This window comes from Chiroxiphia lanceolata, chromosome Z, assembly GCF_009829145.1.
Source record: "Chiroxiphia lanceolata isolate bChiLan1 chromosome Z, bChiLan1.pri, whole genome shotgun sequence".
NCBI lineage: Eukaryota > Metazoa > Chordata > Aves > Passeriformes > Pipridae > Chiroxiphia > Chiroxiphia lanceolata.
In genome coordinates this window covers 45,125,012-45,140,174 of record NC_045671.1, presented here as the reverse complement: position 1 = coordinate 45,140,174, position 15,163 = coordinate 45,125,012, and the positions used below count along the sequence as shown (strand labels likewise).

The 15,163-nt window shown below is 39.8% G+C and overlaps 1 long non-coding RNA gene across 2 annotated transcripts; it reads left to right on the top strand.

The window, feature by feature from the left end:
- The first annotated feature begins 91 nt into the window (after positions 1–91).
- Positions 92–14,158, top strand: LOC116780369. Of its 2 annotated transcripts, none has more exons than XR_004354441.1 (2): positions 92–272; positions 12,845–14,158. It is a non-coding gene; the product is annotated as an uncharacterized LOC116780369 (long non-coding RNA). The 2 variants fall into 2 exon arrangements; XR_004354442.1 differs by having other exon boundaries at positions 92–294.
- The last annotated feature ends 1,005 nt before the right edge of the window (positions 14,159–15,163 follow it).

Below are 15,163 nucleotides of genomic sequence, written 5' to 3'. Positions count from 1 at the left end.
CACACCAGCAAAGTCCTGTCACAGCAAGGCCCTGGGCTGTTTTGGGATGACGTGGTATTTGTTCAGTGGTCAGCAATGAGGGAACTCTTGTTTCATCAGTGCCACATCAGTGGAGTATCCCAATGTTGCTCATTATGATACCAGCCTGGACTTCTCACTGATCAGCACTTTGGGACTTAGGGTGAGTATCAGACAAGTTCTCCTGGTGGATGACCCTCCTGATGGCAAATGTAGAACTGATTCTGAGCACTCTTGGGAGAAATGCCTGGAAGGTGAGGCAAGACATCTTCTACTGTAAGTGGCATTTGCTGTGAAAAGCACCATGAAACATCTGTCTCTGCATGCTGTAATCAATCTGGCATGTTGTCCAACACTGATCATCACTATAGTTAGAGGGCTGATCTATTTTGGGTCTAAAATGGCTAAGAGATGTAGAATTTCATCCATTTGTAGGCTGGCCAGATACTACAGTGATATAGGCATTGAAAATGACTGTGGTAAATCAAGTAACTAAACAGAGGTAGGCAGACAGATATGTGGATTTTGAAATGCAAAACATTACGCCTATCTCTTTTGATCAAATTACACATTCTGCAGCATAGAATCTGGCATGCTTATATGTAAGGCACCATGTGCATTTATGGCTCTGTGTAAGTAATACACTTCAGACAAAGACCACTAACTAACCAATTGAAACAAAGAGAAGTCACATAAAAGTTATGGCATAAGTACTGTTCTATTCCTTTTTTAAAAAATTTAAAACCCAGGAGACAGAATATCTTGTATAAATTGTGGAATAATACCTCTGTATATTACTTTTTTGGGTTTTTTGTTTGTTAGCAGTACAGACTATACTATAGCAAACTGTTTGGTGTTCTTAACAAATGCAATCAGTCTGATCACATTAAATGGGAAGGTTCCTGTAAAAGCTGTCCTTCTTATGAATTTGAAAACTATGCTTTTAATAATTTAAATATCATCTATCAATACTGTGATGTCCCACTGAATAATTAAGAAGCATGTTAGGTTCGTGTTATGACATTTCAAAAGCAGTATTTGCATTTTGAAGTCACCCTTTCTAATCAAGTTTCCATAAACTATCTGATTAAGATAAATTAATCCCTAATTTGAAGTTTTGTGCTGAGAAGTAAGTGCAACTAGTTTGCAGCTTAATTTAAAGTTGGGATTATATCTAAATAACCACTGGTTCAGCTAAACCGCTTTTGAGACCAGAAAATGTGGTACCCACTTTGGGCTTTTCATTTCCAACAGAGGACATGGCAAAGGGGGACAAGAGAGCACAGTAGAATACTGCTGCCTTCTAGCGGTCTCGGGTAGAATAGTCTTCATGGAACCTCTTCTACCAACCTGTCTACCTCAAAACCAGGAGCTTCCAACACTAGAGACTAAGGAACAGCTGAAAAGACAGTTCTCCCTTCTCCTTCCTTGATTTTTCCTACAGTGTCAGTCAGGCAAGACTTCTGATCCACACATCACTCATTCCTGACATCAAAATCAGATCAGTTTAACCCTCATGCTTACAAATATTTACACACAGCCACATTCTGTCCTTGTTCATAAAATCACTGATGAGAAGCTTGCCAATACCCCACTTTTTAGCTGGCACCTTTCAGACTCACAGGAACAACCACAGAGAAGGCAGCCAGATGTTTCTCTGCTCCATCCTGTTCTCAAACCTGATGCCCTGCACTTCAGTGTCACACTCACAAGGTACATGCGCATGCTTCCTACAAGGCAAACTGTTTACCACCTGTTCTCTGTGGTTACTCTTTGTGCTTTTGATTCTTCCCCAGGTGATTCAGTTCCTGTTTGGTGTCACTTCTCCACTTGTACAACTTTGCCTCTTCCTCCTAATGGCTTGTACTATTTCTTGTCTTCTATATTGTATCTTTTTCCTCCTCATCTCATGCCTGTTCTACTTCTTTGTTATCTTTCTCACAACAATATTACCACCTAGTATTTCTCTTCTAGTCTTTCTCTCATTATAACTTCTTCCTCCAGTAGAAAGTTTGAGAAATTATAAAAGCAGGATGATGGGAAGAATACAAAGAAAGAGCTGTGGAATCCTAAAAAGGAATAAGTTAACAAATTAAAAAAAAAAAAACAAAACAACCAAACACAGGAAGGAAAGCATCACATGTACTTGCCAGTTGGCGGCCACATCCAAGATCAAAGGTTTGTGCTTATTGTATTCACTAAACACAAATCTTGCATATTTCCAAAGCTCAAAGTAAACCCCTGAGCCCATTACAGTGACTTAAGCTAAGGTGTTATGTTACCTGATTTCTGAAAATTTGTCCTCTCTGCCAAAAAGAAAACAGTTGACTCAGTGAGACTGGTAGAAATCTCTTTTCTAGTTAAAGTGCAAAAATCTCACAAAATTTAAGTCTCCCTAATGACAATATGCTTTCTGATTGTCTCCAGAGGCCTTGAGACAAATGAAAAAAATACTTAGGGACCATTTCTGATTAGTTTTTCATCAATTGTAAAAACAGTCTCTTATCTTTTTCCCCATTATCTGTTAGCTGATCTGTGGTAAAGAGTCTCCAAAGACACTTCATTTGGTACAAAAGGAAGTGATATGTTAAAAAAAAAAGTTATAGGAAAATTAATGCAGTACCTGGAAATTTTGCTTGACAAGGTTTCCTAAAAGCTGTGGGCCATAGCAAATGACAATACAGTTCCTTCTGGTCTATCTTTTTCTGATTTGCAGCTCACCATTGTACTGAGACTAGAGCATGAGATACTGTTATGATGTAGAGTGGCTGTCCTTGAACCTTATTGCACATAGTAAATTCATAACTTTGTAAGATTACCTTGTTTGAGGATAAGAATTTAAATAGTCAGAATAGCAGAGATCAAAATTTAACCTAGGGTGGAAATTAATGTGGGGAAAGACAAGAAGATTTCTCCTATTACTTACTGCTGTAGTCAATATAAAATCAGTGGTTTCTACCTTGCCATTTGTGATTTTTCTGATGCCACCTAGATTGTCAGAGGTTATTGCTTTAAAAAAGTGTCTAATCTACACCTGCATTATTCTTTTGTTCTTGTTGACTTTACAGAAGTTTATTTCACATACACTTATCATGGCTAGGCTTCGCGAACGAAGATTTGGGAAGGCTCTATCCACATTTGTTACAGGCACGCTGGTGGCTTATGAGGCCAAGACAGACATATCCAGTTGCAAAAGGCACAGCAGAAAGACTCCTTAGGTGGTGTATTCTGCAAGACACGGTTCTTTCTGCGTTGTCTTTTCCCCTCAAGAGTGATCCTGCGTGTGTTCTCAAAGGAGACAGCTGCGTTATAGATGGTGTGTCTCCAGGCCTCCCGATTGGAGGTCAGAGTAGACCAGCGATGATGATCAATATGGCCAAGACTGAGATGTTGTTTCAGGGAGTCCTTGTATCTTTTCTTCGGGGCTCCTCTCATGCGGCAGCCAGTGGCAAGTTCACCATAAAGCAAGATCTTAGGGAGGCGGTGGTCCTTCATCCTGGAGACGTGCCCTGCCCAACGCAGCTGTGTTCTCAGCAACATGGCCTCAACACTTGTGACTGCTGCTTGTTCTAGAACAGATGTATTGGTCACAAAATCTGATCAGTGGATGTTAAGGATTGTACAGAGGCAGTGCTGATGGAAGCGTTCTAGGAGACACAGGTGGTGGCGGCAGATGACCCACGATTCGGACCCATATAAGAGAGTAGACAACACTATGGCTTTGTAAACACTGATCTTGGTGCTTTTCTTCAAGTGTTTATTACGCCATACTCTTTTGTGGAGTTTTCCAAAAGCACTATATGCCTTTGCTAACCTGTTGTCTATCTCTCCGTCGATCTTACCATCTGAGGAGATGAGGCTACCAAGGTAATTAAACTGTTGGACTGATTTGAGCTCTGATTGGCCAATGGTGATGTGGGGATGATGGGGGACTTCCTGAGGTGCAGGTTGGTGGAGGACCTCTGTCTTCTTTAAGCTGATTTCCAGCCCAAAGAGCTCAGCAGCATCTGCAAAGCAGGATGTTAAACGCTGCAGAGCTGCTTCTCTGTGTGCAACAGGGGTGGCATCGTCAGCATAAAGCAGCTCCCGGACAAGATGGTCTACTCTGGTTTAAGGTCTTGGTGTGGGCCTTCAGTTGCCTTAGATTGAATAGGCTTCCATCAGTACGATATCGAATGTAGATATGGTATGTGTTCTCAGACAACTGCAAGAGAAGTGTAGGGAACAAAACAAAGGTCTCTAGGTAACCTTTGTCGACCTCACCAAGGCTTTTGATACTGTGAGCAGAAAAGGTCTGTGGCAGATTTTGGAACTTTTAGGTTGTCCCCCCAAGTTCTTTAAAATGATCATCTCACTCCATGACGATCAGCACGGGCAAGTCAGATACGGTAACACACTTTCTGAGCCCTTTTTAATTAAGAATGGTGTGAAACAAGGCTGCGTTCTCGCTCCAACCCTATTCACAGTCTTTTTTAGCATGATGCTCCAAAGGGCCACAGCAGACCTCGATGATCAGCACATACACTTATAGATGTGAGCAAATGTGTTCCAATTGTAATATCGATTGGGAGGCATTTTAAGAACCACTCAGCATGTATTCCACTAAGTTGGTAGCAGCAATCTGTACACAAAGTGCATCTCACTGCCTAACTTCAACAATCCCACTTTTACCCACAGCTTTCCTAGTGGGGAGCAGACATCTGCAGACATATTTGAGTACCTATAAAACTGTAACCATGGGCACAGACAAATCTGTCTTTCTTCGTCTTAAAAGGTAGCCAGCAGTGATTACTGCTTATCTCAAACTGCTGCAGTTAAACTTTATTTTTTTTTTCTATGATGGTACAATCTGAGTACAGAAACAGGAGTGTGGTGGTATTTGTGCCTGCAGGCCCCTGAAGTATCAGAACAGTCCTCACCCTGGCCCCAGGACAATCACACCTGCACCTTTCTATAACATGCAAAGAATTTTCCCAAGCCATAGTGAGTGAATGCATCTGGCATTTTTTTCCTCTTCATTACATCTCATTGTCCTTTTGGTCTACATTTTGCATGCAGTACTTTCAACACCATCTAGAAAGACAAATGTTATTTACCATTAGGAAAGGAAATGATTGTATGTTTAGGGTATACTGAAGTATGTGATCAGATGCAAGGGAGGTATGTATGCTTCAAAGCTGCTTTAGCTGGAAGCAGGTAGAATTACAGAAACTACAGGGCAAAATGGCTAGTATGACCTTTGAGAACCATCTGTAATGTTACACTATCAGGAAGGAATATAATGTTTATAGACAAATGGAAGAAGAATTCTACCATGGCCTGTTGCTGAGACAGTTGCCAAACAGGCTGAGTAAAATCTGCCCACAAAAAAAGCATGAGATCATGCAGCCATAGGTTCGCCTGAACGACTGTATCCCAATTATATCATATTTATATGAGAGGCATTACATCAACTAAGAATTGCCTCAGTACAGCACGAGCTTGTTGCTAATACAGATCACATTCCAGATCCACTTCAGTCTGTGGCACACAGCCAAGTGGAAGAGTATCTGCTATGAGCTCATCATCCTGGGGGAGAGGGGTAGGGCTGCAGGAAGCAAAATATATTGAACAGCAGTGCTGACCGGGTGTACCTCCTTCTCACTCAGTGGGTGGCTCCCTGTGGTTTAAGGTCTGCTCCCATCTCCAGGGATTTCTACAAATGTGTTAATGAAACCGTTTGCAATTACATTCTGCCTCCAGCTTTCCTTCACTTATCTATCTTTTTCTCTCTGAAATTAACTCTTCTGTGGCTACTCAGTACTTGTATAACCCTTCACATTATTGTCTTGCAATGGCCATGACTGTGGATTGTTTATTAATCTCAGAATATCTAAAAGTGCTTCTGGGGCACCTAATTCTCAACTGCCCAAGGCTTTCTTCTTTCCCCTCTTTACAGTGCCTTCTGAAAGCAAGAAATATGCACCCCTCTACACCTCAGCAGGTAGAATCCACTGAGACAAATGAGAGATCTGTTTATTTATCCTAGTCAGCTGCAAAGGAGTCCATTACAGCTTCAGTTTTCAGGGAATTGCAACTGAGGAAGCCTTGCCATGTGTACAGTTGTCTTCTCTTTTCTTCCACCTTCAACTTATCTGTCGCTGACTATGTAGGTAAACATAACTAATTTGTTCCAGGTTACAGTGACATCCACTTCACTTTTAAGTCCTTTTTTTTTTCTTTTTTTTTTGTGATGTGCTGCAGAATATTGCACCATTGCTTACTGCAGTATTAATCATTCTTGTCCTCAGGCAGCATATCCTGAAAGTTCTGTCCCACATCACGTGGTTGCTGAGGCAATTGCAGTTACTTCCATGTGAAAAGCTTGGCATCCAGATCCAGGAGCCTAACCAGAGTGTTAGCTCCCACTGAATCCCCCAGGAGTCTTGAATAAACCTTTTCAGAGTTGAGACTTTGGAATCAGTGAAGTGATACCTTGTGCTTAAGCTGAAAAATACCTTTGCAATCCAAAATTTAGACAAACTCTCACACTCTTCCTGTGAGTTTGCATTTTGTGGGTTTCACTAAAACTTTGTATTTAGACAAGCACTTACTTTGTTTGGTTTTGTAAAAGCAACTGTGCTTTCAGCCACTGTTCGAACCTAGGTGAATAACGCCCTGTTTTATCAATTAGAAAAATTACTCCTTTGCTTTATCTGTCATTTTTGCTGTTAGGTCCTTATGTGAGACACCTGTCATCCTGTTTCTCTCACTCATGCACAGACCTGTGATAAAAGGAATAGCTAATAACACCATGGCCTTGCATTTCCTGGCCTCGATTCTTCACTAGGCACCAATAAAAGGTATTTATATCCTTAAGTGGCTGCTGTTATCTCTGGATTCTTGGATTTACTCATCCCCTGTATATCACAGGACTTGAGTTAAAGGGGGAATCAGCCAACCTTGGAGCCATATTAGTTCTTTGCCCAGGATGGATCAGCATTACTGCTGACCTTAAACTACACCAAGTTTCAGTGGCTGCTGCCCAGCTTTCCAAGCTGCAGAGAACTGCTGTAATGCTGCAAACATGAGCATTTCTCAGGGTGTGCCTTCCATCCAGAAAGCAGTCAGGAGATAAGTGAAATTACCCATTACCAGGCATGTAGAAAACTGAGTAGTCAGGGACAGAACCAGTACCTTAAATTTAATTTGCACTGGACTACCTACAAAAAATTTCTGATTTATTAAGCTATATCATTCCCTGCGCTTTGCCACCATTACTCACAGCTGACCTCACTGACCACTTAGAAAGAGTACTGGGTCAGACATAATTCTGCTCTATTATATTTTATGTATCATCACTTTCTCTTGCTTTTGTAATGTTAGGGGTCTTTTACCAACATGAATCCCCATGAGAAGCAGTAAAGAGAAAGACAATACCAAACTGTGCTAAGGCAGATCCTGTCAACATTATAATCTGTCTCTGAGAAGTGCAAGACCCGCCCACAGTACAGTAAAGAAATACTTTGCTTTCATTATAGGTGATAGTGTTTGTTCAATTAAATTAAGGCACACAATAGTTCTGTCTAAATCAGAGCTTTCAACTGTGTTTGCACAGGCAAGGGGAAGCCTCAACCCTTTCACCACATTGAAGCAGAAAGTCCCAAAAGCAAACATTCTCAAAAGGGAAACCAGAATTTAATCCTGTTAAAACCTTCACGTTTCAACGCAATCTGTTTTGTGGTCCCATTGTTTCTGCAGAAATGTCTCCAACACGCAGTCTAGACAGTAGCCTTGACAGACTTATCTTTTATTAATGGAAGACATGGAGAGAGCAGGAAGAGAAATGATCTGGCTGTTGCAGATTTCATTGTACACCTACTCACTTTTCATTGCTGTTTTGCTGACATCAATGTGTTTTGTTCTTTTGCACCTATTATCCATCACCATATGTCCTCTGTTCACACACATGACTCTCAGGGAGTCAAACAGCAAAGTATTCTAAATATCAGATATTCAGATTTCCAAATGGTCCTGTCCCTTGCATCATCCACATACTTACTATGTGCATGTACTCACAACAAAACAGAAGCAGGTTTTCATTCAAGTTTTAGAACTCTTTTCCACAGACCATGGGGACACGGGGCTTTGGATCACTTTGTTCAATCTGAGCATATGGTGTCAGTCCTGCATAGTGCTGATGCAGACAGTTCCCAGATTACACAATTCAGAATCTAAAAACTTCCACTGCTCTCTCCTTATCGCTGGGGAGAGGAGAAGGGGAGAATTTTTATGCCACAGGAGGAAGTTGAGGCCAAACCATGTCCCAAAATCTGTCTGTCCTCCCCCTCCTTCCTCCACTGACCAAGGACTAACTCTGCAGAGCAAAGCTGAGGAACAGCAAGAACAGGACTCTGAGCTGAGCAGGAGGAACACACCTTGGCAAGGCACCAGCAGCCTGCAATTGTCCAAGTGCCATGTCCTCCTGTCTACCTCAAGGCACTCTTGCGCCAAGCAGAAGGAAATGGAGGAAAAGCAAGGAGGTACATTCCTCTGTGACTGTGGGAATGCTTCCTACCTTAATGGGGTAGGAAGCCTGGAGCTATTTCAAGTCTCCACTGTTTTAACTGGATGCATCATGCACCCAGAATCTTCTCATTGGTCTGGTTCCTAGGCTTAAAAAATCCCAGCTCTGCTGGTAGCCATGACTTCTAGCAGAGAAGTGATATTTTTGAAACAGAAGGCAAGGAGATTCCAAGGGAAAAACAGGATGCCTGATTGTGCACCTCAAGGAGACATTGAGTAATGCCCACAAACCTCCGCTCACTGCTGAGAGAAACAACTGTGGACACGAGTGGAAGGTGGGAAAACAACTGGAAACACCAAAGAGAGAGGAATATAAATAAATTTGTATTCTTCCACTGTACGTCACACTAGAAATTACTTTCCAATTGCAGGCATTAGAGAATCAGGAAATTCAACCTTCACTCCCTTTTAACATCTTACACTTTGGCAGCCCACAGCAGTTCATTTGGCAGGCATGTGCACCAAATGTGCTTTTCAGTCTTGTAACAGATGGAGTACATTACACACAGGACTGCATACCTCACGTACAATATCTAACTCTTAAACTAGGAAAGGACATCCAACAGATCCCACTGACCACAAAATTGCTTCCATATTGTTGAAGAGAAGAATTCTATAAATGAGTTAGAAGGAAATATTCCCTCTGCATGGTAAATAAATGTGCCTGACTGTGCAGCTTCTAGTTTCATAGGTGTAAGCAATTTATTCTTGCATTCATATTTTACTTTGAATGCATCCCACATGAAATCTAGACCCAAATAATTAAATATGGTATAATTCTTTCAGAAAGAATGAGTACCACAACATTTGGCTAGCTGCTTGGGTTTAGTGGCTTTTTTGTTTTATAGTTATAAATATCAGAATAAAAGATTAGCCACACAGAATTGTCAGGGACCATAGGCTTTTGATTAATTTACAGATTAAAAAGTTTACTTAATTCACAGATCACATATAAAGATACTGTAATTTCAGGTACAATTTACAGAAGATTTTCAGAAATGCTCCTAGCAGACTGTTGTTTTCTAAGTGCCCACAGCAGATTAGTTGACACCTTTTAAAACATAGCAGCTACCAGGTGCATGTCTAATGCCAATGAAGAAAGAACAGCCAGTGGGCAGAATGAGAAAAATAACAGAAGGACAAAATTTTAAAATATAAACACTGATGGCTTTATTATTTATATACTAAGAAACTGAAGGATGGATTCACACAACTGTGAATCACACAGTAAGTTAGTGTTTAATATATATTAAACATATCAGTGAGTGTTTAATATATATTAAATATATCTACTAAATTATACAGAATATTATATAACTTACATTAAACGCTCATGGGTAGTTTCTAATTTGTGGTGTGATTTGAAGTGAGATATTCACTTCCTCTGCAATTTCAGAATCTGTCAGGTGGGGATAAAAATATTTGTTGATATCACTGGTCAAGCCTGAGGGCACCCTGGTATTTGAACAGCAACCATTCGCGTGTATAGTTTTACAGTTTTTATCACTGAATTATGGATGGTTCTGTCAGTACTTCAGCAACACCAATATAAGGCATGGACAGAAAATCCTATCTTATTCACTGCAGAGCTGTATTTGAGAAACAGACTATGAGTCCACTTGCTCCTCTGTGATCAACATCATCTCATCTAGAGTAGGTTCAGCTGCAGACACAAAGCGATTCAGTGTAAAATGTATACTGCATGTTAGCTGTTCCTCAGCGTGGCTTATCAGACGTCATGTGAGATGTTTTCCCCTTTCCTGATAAACTAGGTAAAAGTTCTTCAAATTTTTACACAAGTATATATAATTAGCTGCTTGTTGATATACATCCTGATATTAAATACATCTGGTATACAGCAAAACATAACACTTATTTGTGGACATAATGATGCATTGTTTGGTCTGTCTGAACCCAATTATCTGGAGAAGTGCATATCCAATGAGACAGTAAATATCCATACATGAACAGGCTTGCAATACAGAAAGGTTCAAAAAGTAATTGACTCTATTTGTTCTCATCCTATGGAAGGTAACCATATCAGGTCTACAAGAAAACCTCTAGAGAGAAATACTTTTTTCAGAAAGTTCATTTCCTGCTGCCACAGGTTAAATTGAGCAAAGCAGAGGTACAAAGGTAGTGTTCAATGAATTCTTACATTTCAACAGCTTATCCAAACCACAGAGACAACAGGCAAGGGTAGAGACCAACTCCTAATTCCTGGAAAGAGAGTAAGAATTTGCAAAGACAAATACTCCTGTGTTAAGCCAAGCCTTATCTCTTTGATCCAAGTTCAAATGGATTTTGTTGCGGGGAAGACAAGTGCCAATAAAGCAAGTACACAAATTTCTGTAAGATAAAAAAATGCTGTTTACATCAGTATGTGGATGTATTACTTCAGTATAAATATATAACAAATAATTTCAGGCATAAAAATTCAATCCTGTTCAAGAACTCAGTTGTACCCATAAAATAAGTTTAATCAGAGCAGGCAAAAAAAGAGGAGCAAGAAGTACAGCAGACTGGCTGTGACCAGTCCAAGCCTTCTCCTCTCACACAGACACACGTAAATCTCTTTGGTTCTGCTGTGCTGTTGAATCTAGACAAAGAAAGTATTGTACCCCACGTCCTAGACCACTCTCCAGGGCACTTGACTGTGGAGTGGCATTGGTAAAGAACTGGGGCTTCATGGGGATTTTATAATATTTATAATGATAATATGAACAAAGGCACTGATGACAAGGCACTCTGCAGACAGAGACAGAGCTGTGCTTCCAGAAGAAATGCCACACCAGATAAATTACCTAGCCTGGGTTGCCTGAGCTCTTTGTGTCCAGTGGATGTATGCACACATTTAGGTTATCTGATCTTCATTCACTATTTATGTGCAAGACATCAGTCAATTTAAGCAATGCCACTCTGATGTACTCAGAGGTGAGCTAAGCATATTGATTTCCTTATGCATTAGATCCAACTCCAGAAATAAAAGGATAAATATGTGAGATATATATAGATATAGATACAAATATATAGATATAGAGATACAGATATATATATGGGACTTGTCTGTATAGTTCAGGACTTGCTCTGCCCAAAACCATGACTTGGTAAGATGTAAGGCAGGTCCTCTAAGAAGGCATAGGATACTGTGTTGTGCATGTGCCCTGCTGAATACTCCAACCTGTGGATATTTACAGAGTTAGCTGACATATGTCACAGATTAAAAAGTGGTGACTCTCTGCTATCACCTACCAAGCAACAGTGGCAAGAAAGGCAATGTGTCCCCTTCAGCAGTGGCTGTTCACAGCCAGAACTTGGATTTGACCTCATCTGAATTTGGGGTGCTAAAAGCTGGGGTACAGGACAGACTCTTACAAGATTTCTGATGGAAACTGCTGCATCTAGATCAGATAAAATCAAAAGAGAACCTGAGTAAGAGCTCAGATAGCCACACTCCCATTGTTTGACCTACCTTAGAACACTGGGTATGATTTGCAGGTAAACATGTAGGTATCCCCTTAAAATATCTCAAAGAAATGTACGCATAATAAAGCACACCTTTTCAATATATATTCTCCTGACTTTTGTTTTGAATACACTAAACATAAACCTACAATGTGGATTTGCTGTTGGATTATTAGTGGGATATAAACTGAAACCTAACCATTGAAACAGCAAGCATCTTAAAAAAACCCAAGACCAAAACCAAACCAAACCATAGGGGGAAAAAAACAACATTAAGAAAACAGCAATGAGTTTAGCTATTTTTTGCTCACAGTTACCAAAGCTGTGAAAAATAGTAATTAAATACCTATACTTACACCCAAGGGCATGAACATAGTGTAAACATTTTTGTTTATATATTTTGAGGGTCTCAACCTTCACCCAGAAAGAAGATTATTGAGACTATTTTTATTGTTTGAAGTTTGAATTAGATCATATCAGATTGCCATCTGCTTTCTCTGCAGTCTCTATCTCACTCCTTTTACTCTCCCTTCCATTTTATTTAAAACACATTTTTAATACAGGTCCCATCAAAGAACATTTCTCATGTTATAGAAGCTTTCCACATGGGTGAAGGTAATGAAAAATTCATTTATTTCCAGTTTTGGAGCAATTCACAGAAACCTGCATAGTGACTATGTGGGTTAGCAAAAACAAATAATTTGAGTTGTCCAGGCTCTAGGCAGGTTATATCTTGGCAGTCTTCTGTTTCATCTTTCCAGATTTTTGATAGAACTGGTATTTGTATTTTTGACAGCTAAATGCAGTGCTGCTTGGAGCTATTATTCCACTGCAACATTGCTTCATCCTCTGCTATCTGCTCAGCCATCCTCCATCTGATATGGCTAAGGATTTTAAGACCAAATGCAGCTGCTTCAACAGGTGATCACTGCAGTTCACAAACTAGAATACTACTTGAACCTGGACCAGAGTTTATTCTGCTGCTCTAATGGGCTGGAAACAGCAGTGGCCCAAATGACTTCACTGGTGAGCATCCAGATGTTCACCTTAAAGGTGGTGATCTCCAGGAGAGGACTGGGAAAGAGTGGGTGACACTATGCCTTCAACACTGGGACAACACTGTTGCTTCAGCCTCCCTATGGAAAAGTATGATTGTCTAAAAAAGTCAACTATTCAATTGAACTCTACTCCCACTTAACAATAATACCTTATTACACATTACCAACTATTTTTATGCTTCTTTATCTCGTTTACAAGACCTTTGCTGGTTTCCCAATTGGTTAAGAAAATCATATTGCTTCAATAGCCAAGGTAGCTACTTTCCATCTAAGTCTGGTCTTGGTCCTAGGACACAGATTTTGAGTTTAGACATCTCTGTTGTTATCCACACCTTGCTCACCTTGTTGTACTGCAGTGTGACCTTAATGATGTTTCCTCTTTCAAACTTGGAAAAGTGAAAATGGATTTGATTTTCAGTCATAGCATTTCCTTGAAACTCCTTGACCTTAATAAATTGTCTGTTGGACTCTAAATGACATTTAACAGCCTAATCTCTGACCTGAATAATGTGAGAGCTGCCTGTTTGGAAAAATTACTCTTTTTTCATGGGATACTGTTATTGCATCTGCCAAAGGTGCTACTCCGTGTGGAGCCCTGAAAAATGCAAGAAAGGAAATTATGGTGGATGTCTTATTCCATGACTTAAGTTCCAGGACACCCCCATATTTAAAAAAAAAACTACATGGGATTTTTTAGACCACTGCAATGAATATTGTTAGACACCAAATTAAATCTTGTTGAACCTGGTTCAGCCATTTCCCCTCAATGAAGAGGCAAAGCAATCCTTTTCCTGTAGGTAAAAGGAATTTGATGGGTTTTTATTTGAAGCTTGAATGGATGCTGGGCACTTCAGTTAGAAAAGGAGTGAGATGCTGATAGAGGAAGACCAAAAAAAATTAGAGTTGCTTATGGCACAGAAATAGGTACAAAACCAGGCTTAGCCCTAAACCAAAAGACAGTGGGGAGGATATTACTTGATTACTCCTCTGCTCAAAAAAAATAAACCCAGATTTTCTGTGTTATTGCAAGTAAATAAACCCGAACAAACTAACTCAGCCCACTGCTTGGTCTCATTTCCTCACTGGAATATCCTAAAAAGCCCCAAATGGTTTCTAGACGCTTGGACCCAAAGGAAGGCAATTATCTGTGTCTTTTGAGAAGAAAGAGAATTTGTGTGGGTAGATCTATTCCCTGCTGTTCTACATTTGTTCGTGTTTCTGATGGGTGTATTCTGGTTAATTAAACTTTACATAATTTGTTATTTAAATAATTGCTAAATTATTTAATTCTCAAGTTATTGTGAAGTCTATTTCTGGAAACAGGCGGAAAAAAGAAACAGCATAACTGCCCATGAAACAGTTTAAGTCAGGTATTTTACTTTTCTCCCATTCTTTTCCTCTTTTTTTTCCCACCTCTCAGAAGATGGATGGTATTCCATAACTTGACCCCAATTATACATTTGCTCCAATTATCTGACCTTTCCTCTCTCTTACTATAACCAACATCTTACTCTCTACAGGCACTCAGGTTCAGGAAGATTTTGCCAAAAGAAAGACAGAGGTGAAATGAGCAAGAGAGCATGTTCTATAGTCCACCCAGAAGACCAAAAGGTTTCTCTCTTCAATACACCTCCCCATGAGCCTGTTTTGTAAATACATCCAGCATCCAAATTTAGAGAAAAAAATAAGTCAAGCATAATTAAAAGAACTTTACAGAAAAAGCTTGAAAGTTATCTTAGCTTTCTTAACTTTCCATTACTGACTCCTACATGACCTGTATCAAACTAAAAATCTTTCTTTAAAAATAAATATATTTGTCATTATCAAAATGATGCTTTGATTCCTCTCTATTCACCATTCTTATCTCCACACGTGGTGGGTTGGCCACCTGTTTAGTGTCAGCAAAAGAGCCTCTTTTTCTCTTATGGGGGAGAGAGCCAAGGATATAATTACTATATATAGCACATGGAACACAATTGTCTTATACTTTCCAGTTTTTATTTTTCATGATAGGCTCTGTATCTTATTCTTCTGGGTAATTTCATGGTTTGTGCATT